Genomic DNA, 12,892 nt, shown 5'->3' on the forward strand with positions numbered 1-12,892 from the left:
GTTATAGGACTGGCACTAAATCCATAGCTGCCAATGTTCGTTCGTAAAGCACTAATTCCATAGCTGCTATATTCTACTCATCGGGTACTAAATCCATAGCTACCAGTGTTTAATAGGTACTAAGTCCATAGCTACCAGCGTCTAACTAATAGGTACTAAGTCCATAGCTACCAATTCCTAACAGGTTCTAAATCCATAGCTACCAACGTCTATCAGATACTAAGTCCATAACTACCGGTGTTCGTCCCATAGGCACTAAATCTGTAGCTGCCAATGTATACTCACATCCTCGTATATCTCTCATCATTCATCTACCCATGTCATATCCAACATATTCGTATATATAAAATACGTATACAGTTTAAATTATTTAAAACATGTATAAAACGTTCATCCAGCATAGACAGCAAGTATTCAGACAATATGCACACATAGCACGTAGTTTATATAAAATACTTCATATCTATGTGTAAGTTGAAGGGGACCATGCACTCACCTGAGTAGGTGGTGAATCAGCACTCGAACAGCGCTTCGATACTCTTAAAACAATTTTCCTTCGATAAAACCTAGTACCAATACCACTAGGGTTTAGTCTAACGATAACCGTAACAAATTAATAGTCTGGCTATTATTATTATTATACAAGCGTTAATACACTCAATATAACTCATAATAATAGCCTAAATAATTATTTTAAGGACCTAATAACATTCCTATAATTATTTGAAAGCTATATTAAAAATTGCGTAAGCGTAGCACACTTACAGATAATTTTATCGAAAACCGGAACTTATTTGGAGCAGCGTTTCGAAACCGAAAGACTCCTTATTCTCGGGAATCCGGGAGCCTCGGGGCTTCCCTCGGGAGCTAAGGGGTTTAACTAGGGCTTAGGGGGGGTTTAGATGATCTAGAGAGAGAAACTTTAGAGAGAGAGAGACATGAGAAATGTGTGAGAAGTTTGGAGCACTTCGCACCTCTATTTATAGTGCCAGACTTCGGTCATTACGCTAGGCGTAGGGAGGCTACGCGGGGCGTAGTCCTCGGATAAGAATGCCAGCTTCGCACCAGCTGGCTCGCACCCATTCTCGGACCCGGACAAGATCAAGTATGCTGGGCGTACCCAACTTCGGACGCGGGGCGTAGCGAGGGGCGATGTGTCAAGATCCGAAGCGAGGCTTTCTTTAGCGATGGACGGTTCAGAACGTGCCACCTCATCGATCCTTCATCAGGTCTCGCAATTTCATGTTTCAACTTTAAAAACTCGTAACTTTCACATACGAGCTCCGTTTTCGACGTTCTTTTTATCCACGCGAAGGTGGGAACGTACGCTACAACTTTCGTTTAGACTTCGTCGGCTAATTCTGAATCGATTTTAAATTTTATATTATTAACAGGCCGGGACAGGATTGGTCCGTTAAATACTCATAACTTCTTCATCCGACGTCTGTTTTTAGCCATCTTTTTCTCGTTACGATAATCTTAACGAGATCTTAGATTCTCGTTCAGGTTGTGTCGGCTAAAAACCGCTCGATCTAATATTCGAATTTCGGGCTGTACACTGCTAGTCCGAAACTTCGAAAAATCATAACTTCTTCATACGAAGTCAGATTTGGGCGTTCTTTTTTTATCGATGTTCTTAGTTTAACATATTCTACGATTTTCGTTTAGAGTGCTAAGGGTAAATCTCGCTCTATCGTAAATTCACTATTTACGCCTCCCGGTGTCGTGCCGGTTCCGTCGCGAAACTTTGACGGGTCATAACTTCTTTGTTATAACTCGGATTTCAGCGTTCTTTATATGTACGGAAACCTTGTGAAATATTCTACAACATGGTTAAGATTATTTATTCTAAATAATATTTTGTCGAAAAGTTGTTTTCGACCCCTATTGCCTCTAAATTGACTAGGCCGGATCTACGAGCGTTACAATTATCTCCCCCTTAGGATGATTACGTCCCGGAATCATCAATGAAACAGGGCTCGTATAATGATTCCATACATCATCTCTTCATCCTAGGTAATAATTATAACTTCTATATCCCTTCAAGTCTATCTCTTAGACTCATTGACTACAAGCAATACTCGATCGTGCACTTGCTCTCTACCTTAGGTTAGACTCCAAATAATGACCTATCATCATGTGATGCACGTTTAGACTCAGGTCTCTTAGAGTTAAATTCTAAAACAGACTATGCCTTCCTTCATATTTTAATGTGATATAATCACACTTTAACATATAGCATTTCTAGCTACCAACTTCTTTAACAACGAGCGCGATACTTCTATTGATCGCTTTTTATTTCAATTGTTTGGTTTAAGTCGGACGCTACATCAAACTTGGTTCTCTGAACCACGTAACCTACTCATCGTAGTCGGACTCAATGTGATATGACTACTAGGGTCGGGATAACAACAATTTTCTTAGTCATTACCAAAACAATGGTAACGACATACTTGAGTAAAACGAAATGAATTACTAGCTTCTTGGTAACCTTGTGACTTTCCCTGATCCAAGTGTGAGTCTTGTGCTTCCGGTAGTATAGGCCTCTACTACCATTCACACCTACTCATACTCGTCCCAAGTATCGTCTCGTAGTTTTCCAAGTCACCATACAAGAAAATCACATAACAATTTAACACACCAGATAACAAAACAAAGATTTTATTATTTCTTGAAACTATTACATAGGTGTTCAAGTTCACCCTGGACTATGCCTCTAATGGGCTACATCATACGATACTATGGCTACTGCATAACTTGATCTTCGGGTATAAAGTCCTTATCCTTGATTCCTCGCATGGTTTTCTGCTTCGTCGAGGATCATGTGAAATGCCCTTGGCCTTAATGGCATTTCTGGTATTGCTGCTTTATTTTTCCTTGGGCAGTCTCTGGACATGTGCCCCTTGCCTCCACATCCGTAGCATATTTTATCATTATGTGTGCAGTCCTTGGAATACTGACCAGTCCTCCCACACTTGTAACAAGTCACTTCTTCGTTGCACTTCCCACCATGCTTCTTCTTGCATTTATCACACCATCTCGCTTCACCTTCATCTTCTCCTCCAAGATTTGAGAATTTGCTTTCCTTGTTGGACCTTGAAGATCCTTCCAACTTCCACTTCTCTCCTGCCTTATCTTTTTCTAGACCCTTTTCTCTTATCCGGGCCTCTACGTTCTCAGCTGCCCTAACAACTGTTTTCAAGGTAGTTGCCATTTTGACCATTGGGCCAAAGTCAGTGGGCAGTCCGTTAGCAAACCTATCGATCTTGGAGAGTTTAGTAGGCACCAAGTAGGGGAATAGCTTCATCCTCTCGGTGAATGCGGTGGCATACTCATCCACACTCATCTTCCCTTTCTTCAGGTTCTGGAACTCGTTGTTTAGGTCTATCAGATCTATCTCTGAGCAGTACTGCATTTTCAACTGTTCCAAGAACTCTTCCCATGACATCCTTAAGGCTTCTCCTCGTGGCATCGTATCTGCCAATAGCTTCCACCAGCTCAAGACTCCAGTTTTCAGTTGTCTTACGGTGAAGACGGTCTTCTGTTTCTCGCTACAGTCGTAGCTCTCAAACACCATTTCCATCTCGAAGATCCAATCCATAATCTCAACAGGCTTTGGGCTTCCTGAGAGACTTGGTGGTTTCGCACCCAAGAAATTCTTGTACATCCGCCCATCCTTGTTGTTTCTCCCTTCTGGGCCATCCCTTTACTCACCTTGAGTCCCTACTTGACTCACTTGGCGGCTGTAGTTCCCTTCCTTAGATTGCTCGGGAACTAGCTCTGTCGGTTCAACATGTACGGTAGGTTCGTCCCTATTTTCGTGGAGCATCTGTCTCATTTCTTCCCTTTGTTCAGCTAGCATAGCCCGAATCATGGCTTGAACTCCAGCCATGGTGACTGGCTCAGGTGCAACTTCTTCTACAATAGGTATTTGCTGAACCATTGGGGGTTGGTTTCTGTTCCCATTTGCGTTTACGTTTCTGCTACGGGTCCTTGCCATCTTGATCTATACACCAAATAAGGTGAATCTAGACCTTTACTTAGGATTGACGTTTAAATCATCCTTATCACTCCAAAACATTTACATGCTAGTTCTAATATCGTAGTCGTACGTTTAGAATCCTAAACACATAAGGTTTCCAGATCTGGTCGGCAACAAACCATAGATCCGAACAACATATCATGCACAAAGCATTTAGCACATAAAAGCATTTTAGGCATAATTCCTAAAATAAGCTAGTGCTCACACCTCACAATCATCGCTTAGCATTCTAAGCTTAAGTCTAGAAATAAATCCAAATTCCTAGTTCGCTTAAACTAATGCTCTGATACCAATCCCCATTTTTCACGGCCAGAAAAGACCGATTTTGTTTATGCTTTATAAAAATCAGAGTACTTCTTTTAATAAAAATGTTGCAGATTTTGCCCAAAAAAACATGATAAATACGTTATTAAAACATTTTCGAAGAAACGTATTTTATTCATTTTAAAATGTTTGGGATGTCATCGTTAATACAGAAACATAAGCATAAACATAACTTACATTTATTTGCACTAGTGATCTACATCTCTTTAAATCTCTCAGTGTAATGTCACTTCATATCAACACCTGTGATATAAATAAAATGAGTGGGTCAGGTTGGGACACCTGGTGAGTACATAGGGTTTTCAACCCACAATAATATATTTATTATGTTTAAACAATCAAATTATCAACCCAATTACCCATCCCCATTATCTTCTTTACTCTTAAGGATTTAACCTAAAAGTCATCTATCCTGCATTTGTTTATTCCGAAGTCCCTTACTTCCAGGGTTATAGGACTGGCACTAAATCCATAGCTGCCAATGTAAGTTCGTAAAGCACTAATTCCATAGCTGCTATATTCTACTCATCGGGTACAAAATCCATAGCTACCAGTGTTTAATAGGTACTAAGTCCATATCTACCAATTCCTAACAGGTACTAAGTCCATAGCTACCAGCGTCTAAATAATAGGTACTAAGTCCATAGCTACCAATTCCTAACAGGTTCTAAATCCATAGCTACCAACGTCTATCAGGTACTAAGTCCATAGCTACCGGTGTTTGTCCCATAGGCACTAAATCTGTAGCTGCCAATGTATACTCACATCCTCGTATATCTCTCATCATTCATCTACCCATGTCATACCCAACATATTCGTATATATAAAATACGTATACAGTTTAAATTATTTAAAACATGTATAAAACGTTCATCCAGCATAGACAGCAAGTATTCAGACAATATGCACACATAGCACGTAGTTTATATAAAATACTTCATATCTATGTGTAAGTTGAAGGGGACCATGCACTCACCTGAGTAGGTGGTGAATCAGCACTCGAACAGCGCTTCGATACTCTTAAAACAATTTTCCTTCGATAAAACCTAGTACTAATACCACTAGGGTTTAGTCTAACGATAACCGTAACAAATTAATAGTCTGACTATTATTATTATTATACAAGCGTTAATACACTCAATATAACTCATAATAATAGCCTAAATAATTATTTTAAGGACCTAATAACATTCCTATAATTATTTGAAAGTTATATTAAAAATTGCGTAAGCGTAGCACACTTACAGAGAATTTTATCGAAAACCGGAACTTATTTGGAGCAGCGTTTCGAAACCGAAAGACTCCTTATTCTCGGGAATCCGGGAGCCTCGGGGCTTCCCTCGGGAGCTAAGGGGTTTAACTAGGGCTTAGGGGGGGTTTAGATGATCTAGAGAGAGAAACTTTAGAGAGAGAGATATGAGAAATGTGTGAGAAGTTCGGACCACTTCGCACCTCTATTTATAGTGCCAGACTTCAGTCATTACGCTGGGCGTAGGGAGGGTACGCGGGGCATAGTCCTCGGATAAGAATGCCAGCTTCGCACCAGCTGGCTCGCACCCATTCTCGGACCCGGACAAGATCAAGTACGATGGGCGTACCCAGCTTCGAACGCGGGGCGTAGCAAGGGGCGACGTGTCAATATCCAAAGCGAGGCTTTCTTCAGCGATGGACGGTTCAAAACGCGCCACGTCATCGATCCTTCATCAGGTCTCGCAATTTCATGTTTCAACTTTAAAAATTCGTAACTTTCACATACGAGCTCCGTTTTCGACGTTCTTTATATCCACGCAAAGGTGGGAACGTACTCTACAACTTTCGTTTAGACTCCGTCGGCTAATTTTGATTCGATTTTAAATTTTATATTATTAACAGGCCGGGACAGGATTGGTACGTTAAATCCTCATAACTTCTTCATCCGACGTCCGGTTTCGCCCATCTTTTTCTTGTTACGCTACTCTTAACGAGATCTTTGATTCTCATTCAGGTCGTGTTGGCTAAAAACCGCTCGATCTAATATTCGAATTTCAGGCTGTACACTACTAGTCCGAAACTTCGAAAAATCATAACCTCTTCATACGAAGTCAGATTTGGGCGTTCATTTTTATCGATGTTCTTAGTTTAACATATTCTACGACTTTCGTTTATAGCGCTAAGGCTAAATCTCGCTCTATCGTAAATTCACTATTTACGCTTCCCGGTGTCGTGCCGGTTCCGTCGCGAAACTTCGACGGGTCATAACTTCTTTGTTATAACTCGGATTTTGGCGTTCTTTATATGTACAGAAACCTTGTGACATATTCTACAACTTGGTTAAGATTATTTATTCTAAATAATACTTTGTCGAAAAGTCGTTTTCGACCCCTATTGCCTCTAAATTGACTAGCCCGGATCTACGGACGTTACAAAAACTGTGAGAAACGGTATGAGTAGGTGTGAATGTTAGTAGAGGCCTGTACTACCGGAAGCACATGACTCACACTTGGGTCAGGGAAAGTCACAAGGTTACCATGAAGCTAGTAATTAATTCCGTTTTGTTCAAGTATGTCGTTATCATCGTTTTGGTAATGACTTAGATGATGATTTCTAATCCGACCCTAGTGGTCATATCAAATAGATTCCGACTAAGATGAGTATGTTACCAAGATCAATGTAGCGTCGGACTTAAGCCAGACGATTGAAGTGAAAGATAATCGAAGCGATCAATAGAAGTATCGCAAATGTTGTTAAGGTAAGAAGCTTGTAGCTAAAAGTGCTACATGCTAGAATGTGATTATATCACATTAGAACATGAAGGAAGGTATATTATTTTATGTAATTTGACTCTAAAAGACATGAATCAAAGCGTTGAATCATACGATGAGAGGTCATTACAGCATGACTCATCAGTCTATTGTGGTAATCAAATAACTTCTCTTAAGATAAGTCTGTTTAAGAAGAAGTATGAGTCTCTAATCAGGATCGATTTTGTAACTTGATGGTTACGATTGGAAGTCCAACATAGAATAAAGAACGGGTACAAGATTGAGCATCGCCTATGGTCAAGAAGTCCAAGAGTTAGGTACTTATTCGAAGGAACATAGAAGTTACGATTATAACCTAGGATGAAGAGATAATGTATGAAGTCATTATAGAAGCCCTGTTTTGTTGATGATTTTGGGACGTAATCATCCTAAGGGGGAGATAATTGTAACGTCCGTAGATTCAGGCTAGTCAATTCGGAGACAATAAGCATCAAAAATGACTTTTCAATAGAAGATTATTTAGAATAAATAATCTTAAATAAGTTATAGTATATGTCACAAGGGTTTCGTACATATAAAAAACGCTAAAATCCGAGTTATAACGTAGAAGTTATGACACGTCGAAGATTTAAGGCTAAACCGGCACGGCACAACGTAACGTAAAAAGTGAAATTTTTATAAACTACTCTTTAGCCTTAGAGATCTATATGAAATTTGTAGTATATGTTAAACCAAGAGCGTGCATATAAAGAACACCCATATTTGACTTCGTATGAGGAAGTTATGATTATTCTAAGATTTGGTATAACAGTGCTCAACCCGAAATTTGAATTTTAGATCGATCGATTTTTGGCCAATGCAACCTAAATGAGAATTTAAGATCTCATTAATAGGAGATCAACGATAAAAAGACAGACGAAAACGGAGTCCATATGTAGAAGTTATGAATTTTACATGGTCATTTAACAATGTAATCTTCTCATACTGTTAAATTTAGAATACGTCGATAATTAGCCGATGGAGTCAAAACGAGAGTTGTAGATATTGTCAATACCTACATGTGGATATAAATAATGACGAAAATGAAGCTCACATGCAAAAGTTACAGGGTTTAGAAGTCGGCAGGGTGCTGCTGCAAAAAGGGTGACGTGGTTGAATCTGGACCATTGCTTTCTCCCCAAGCCTTGCCACCAGAGGGTGAAATGTGGCACCAACTCGACGAGTTGGAGGCTCCAACCTGACGATTTAAGCAGTATTTCAGCTTATAAATACCTTGCAAAGGTGCCTTCATTTCTCATACCTTCCACTCTTTCTTTCTCACTCTAAACTCTCTCTAAACCTCCCACCCCCCCCCCCCCCTAAAGCCCTAGGAAACTCCCCAAGAGCTAGAAGAAAGCTCCGGAGCACACGATGACTCCAAGAAAAAGAGCTTTTCAGCACAGAAGCTTTGCTTCATCGGAGCCCAGTTTTTAGCAAAACTCGATGTAAGTGCGATATGCCTACCCTACTTTAAACAAAACTTATGTTTACATATATTTTGTTATTATGAACGTATGAATAAGATTTATCAATGATTCAAAGTCTTTATACTGATTGATCTACTTACCGGGATGATGTCTAGGCTGTGATTTATTGATGTGTTTAAAGTGGGATTTCCAAATAGTATACTTCGTATACCAAATGGACCCTACCTCCGATATGATCCTACCTGGTTGTTCCTTACTTGATATATCATGAAAGTAGACTTTGAGTTAATGATTAATCTAGACTAATAATTAGTCGCAATAATGATTAGACTAAAGCTTAACGATAATAATGCTAGGTTTCATCGAGGGAAAATAGAATCTTTAGAAGCGAAGCACTACCCAAGTTTGGAATCATCACTTTGACAAGTGAGTGAATAGTTACTTTCATCTTACACATAGATATGAAATATTTAATATAAATTATGTGATGTGTGTGCATATTATCTGTGTACTTAACATTTATACTGGATGAACAAAAATATACATGTTTTAATTGTTTTAAACTATATGTGTATTTTATACTTATAATTATGATAGGTAAAAGATGGGTAGATTAAAGATGAGATGAATGATGAGCGATGATATATGAGTGGTAAAAGATAGCGAGAAACGATGACCCAAGTGATGGCCTCGTCATCTAGCAGAGTATAGATGACAACTACAGACTATTCTAGACAGTCCGGTGGAACACTAGCATACTCGCAACATGTATGTGTTGTGAACGAGACATTCACCCGGTGTACTCTAAAAACCCATTGACACGTATCGCATGTAGACTCCCGAAAATAATATTGTCAATAAATAAGATAACCCTTACAGCTATGGACTTAGCGCCCGTTGGATGAACCCTGGTAACTATGAACTTAGTGCATGTTGAAAAAACCCTGGCAACGATGGACTTCGTGCCTATTCCTTAGGACAATCCTTAGGAATAAATAATAAGGAATAGATTATTCATAGGGAATATACTTAAGAATAAAGAAAATAATGGGGATGGGTAATTGGGTTAATTGATTGATGTTTAAACATAATAACTATATTATTGTGGGTTGAAAACCATATGTACTCATCAGGTTTCCCAACCTCACCCGCTCAGTTTGTTTGTATCACATGTGTCGATATGAAGCTACATTACACTAAGAGATTAAGGAGATGTGGATCACCATTATAAATGAATGTAAGATCTGTTTATGCTTATGTTTCTGTATTGACAATGACATCCCAATGTTTTAAAATGAATAAAATACATTTCTTCGCGAATGCTTTGATAACGTATTTATCACGTTTTTCTAGGAACAAATTCCGCAACATTTTTCTTTAAAATGATGCTCTAATCTTAAAATAAGCATTAATAAAATTTTTAAAATTACCGTGAAAATAGGGATGTCACGTATAATTCACCCAACCACAGATAATATGACCCACATAACACACCACAAACTCAGATCCTAGACTATTCTAGGATTTCTTAATCCTCACCGAAACAGAAACCTAAATCAATCATCGCTGGTTGCCCTATGCATGCAATTTATACAAAAACAGAATCACATAGACTGTCAAATAAAGCTTCTACCCTAAAACCACAACCAAACAAGGAACAGGAAATAAGGCATAATCCATCATTCTGGGGCTATGCAATCCTAGACATATACACATTTGAAAGCATACACTTAGCAAATAAGCAAGTCAACATCAATTTCAAGAATATATTTCTAGCATGGCTAATACATTAGGAACACTTACTTGAGCTCGGTTGATTTCGCGCATCGCACTCTCCTCTTTACTTAAGAAAATTGTTTTCTGAAAAATTTAACTTTTGTTTCTTTTGAAAAAGGTTTACCATTTCCTCAGTTTGAGTTATGACACACCCGAGAGTGTGCCAGAATCCCTCAAACCAAGGCTCTGATACCAACTTGTAACACCCCCAAAATTTAGATAAAAATTTTCATTTAATATTTAGAAATTACAATCATGTTTTGTTTTCCAAAATTCCATTACATCAAATCATATCCAAAAGATCAGAGTATCCAAAACAATAAATACGAAAATACTGGAGAGTGAATGTTGCGCTATCAAGCCAGACCCTTCCTCTTAGAACCAGAAGTACCTAAAACACCCAAAAAAGTGTAAGTAAACGCTTAGTGAGTTTCCAAAATACACAAAACATACAACCACATAATACCATGCAACATATGTAGAGAATTACCATGGAACCCCTCCATGGTCTTCACCTGGAATGCCATGGGTTCCCCCCATGGTCTGATAACCAAGGGTCATGGACTTCCCCCACGGTCTTTACCTGGAATGTCATGGGCTCCCCCATGGTCTAATAACCAAGTGTCATGGGCTTCCCCATGGTCTTCACATAAGTCATTACATGCCAACTAACAAAACCATTGCATATCAACTATTAAGACCACATATCAAGTAATAGGTCGGCATTGGTGCCTTCGGCCCATTGGAATAATGAGAAGACTCACCTCAGTCTGCTGAAAATAATAGCTGCTCGACGACCAATCGAAAATCTCACACTATATAAATATACAAATAACCCTAATTAAGATTATGACATGTAACGCCCGGGTTTCGGGGCAAAGCATTTTTAGACGATGTAATAGTCTAGGTCAACTATTGTAACTATTTTTGAAGTTATAAAGATGAAATATTTGAGTATTATGTAAATTATGTGTGTTTATGTGTTTACTATTTAATTATAAATGTATAATTAATAAAGAATAAAAATGAGCGTAAAAATTAAAGTGTGAGATAAACCCAATATCTTTATATAAAGTTGTAGAGTTCGAAACAAGGATTTCGGGGATATAAGGAACGCTGAAATCCGAGTTATAACGAAGAAGTTATGACCCGTTGAAGTTTCGCGACAGAACCGGCACGATACCGGGAAGCGTAAATAGTGAATTTACGATAGAGCGAGATTTAGCCTTAGCGATCTAAATGAAAGTCGTAAAATAGGTTAAACTAAGAACATCGATTAAAAGAACGCTCAAATCTAACTTCGTATGAAGAAGTTATGGTTTTTCGAAGTTTCGGATTAGCAGTGTACAACCCGAAATTCGAATATTAGATCGAGTGATTTTTAGCCGAACCGACCTAAATGAGAATCGAAGATCTCGTTAAGAATAGCGTAACGAGAAAAAGATGGGCGAAAACGAATGTCGGATAAAGAAGTTATGAGGATTTAATGGACCAATCCTGTCCTGGTCAGGTAATAATATAAAATTTAAAATCGAGTCAAAATTAGACGACAAAGTCTAAACGAAAGTTGTAGAGTACGTTCCCACCTTCGCGTGGATATAAAGAACGTCGAAAACGGAGCTCGTATGCGAAAGTTACGAATTTTTAAAGTTGAAGCATGAAATTGCAAAGTCTGTTGCAAATCCGATGACGTGGCTTAATCCTGACCGTCGCTTGCTGATCACGGCTCGCTTCGGATGGCTAACACGCGGTCCTCGCTTACGCCTCGCGTCCGAAGTCAGTACGCCCCGTGTAACCTCGCCCTTATCTTCTTCCGGAGTGCAAGACAGCTGGTCCGAGGTGGCGCCCTTATCCGAGCCATTACGCCCAGCGTAGGTCCAAGGTACACCTAGCGTACCGAGGCCTCGCAGGCTATAAAAGGGGGCAGAGAGTTCTTCATTTTTCACACCTTTTTCACTTCTCTCTCTAACTCCTTTCTCTCTCTAAGAGTCCTAGACACCCCTAAACCCTAGGGAACCTCCCTAGCACCCGAAGGAAGCCCCGAGGCCCCCGAAGTCCCGAGAAAAAGAAGTCTTTCGGTTTCAAAACGCTGCTCCAATTAAGTTCCGGTTTTCGATAAAATTCGCTGTAAGTGTGCTACGCTTATGCAAATTTTTATATAGCTTTCAAATAATTATAGGAATATTATTAGGTCCTTAAAATAATTATTTGGGCTATTATTATGAGTATTATTAATGCTTAATAATAGTCAGACTAATTAATTTGTCGCGGTTATCGTTAGACTAAACCCTAGTGATATTGGTACTAGGTTTTATCGAAGGAAAATCGTTTGGAGAGTATCGAAGCGCTGTCCGAGTGTTGAGTCACCACCTTTCAGGTGAGTGTAAAGTTACTTTCAGCTTACACATAGATATGAAGTATTTTATATAAATTACGTGCTATCTGTGCATATTATCTGAATACTTGCTATCTATGCTGGATGAACGTTTTTATACATGTTTTCAATGATTTAAACTATATATGTATTTTATATCTACGAAAAT

Source organism: Lactuca sativa, chromosome 6 (assembly GCF_002870075.4).
Source record: "Lactuca sativa cultivar Salinas chromosome 6, Lsat_Salinas_v11, whole genome shotgun sequence".
In the NCBI taxonomy this organism is placed as follows: Eukaryota; Viridiplantae; Streptophyta; class Magnoliopsida; order Asterales; family Asteraceae; genus Lactuca; species Lactuca sativa.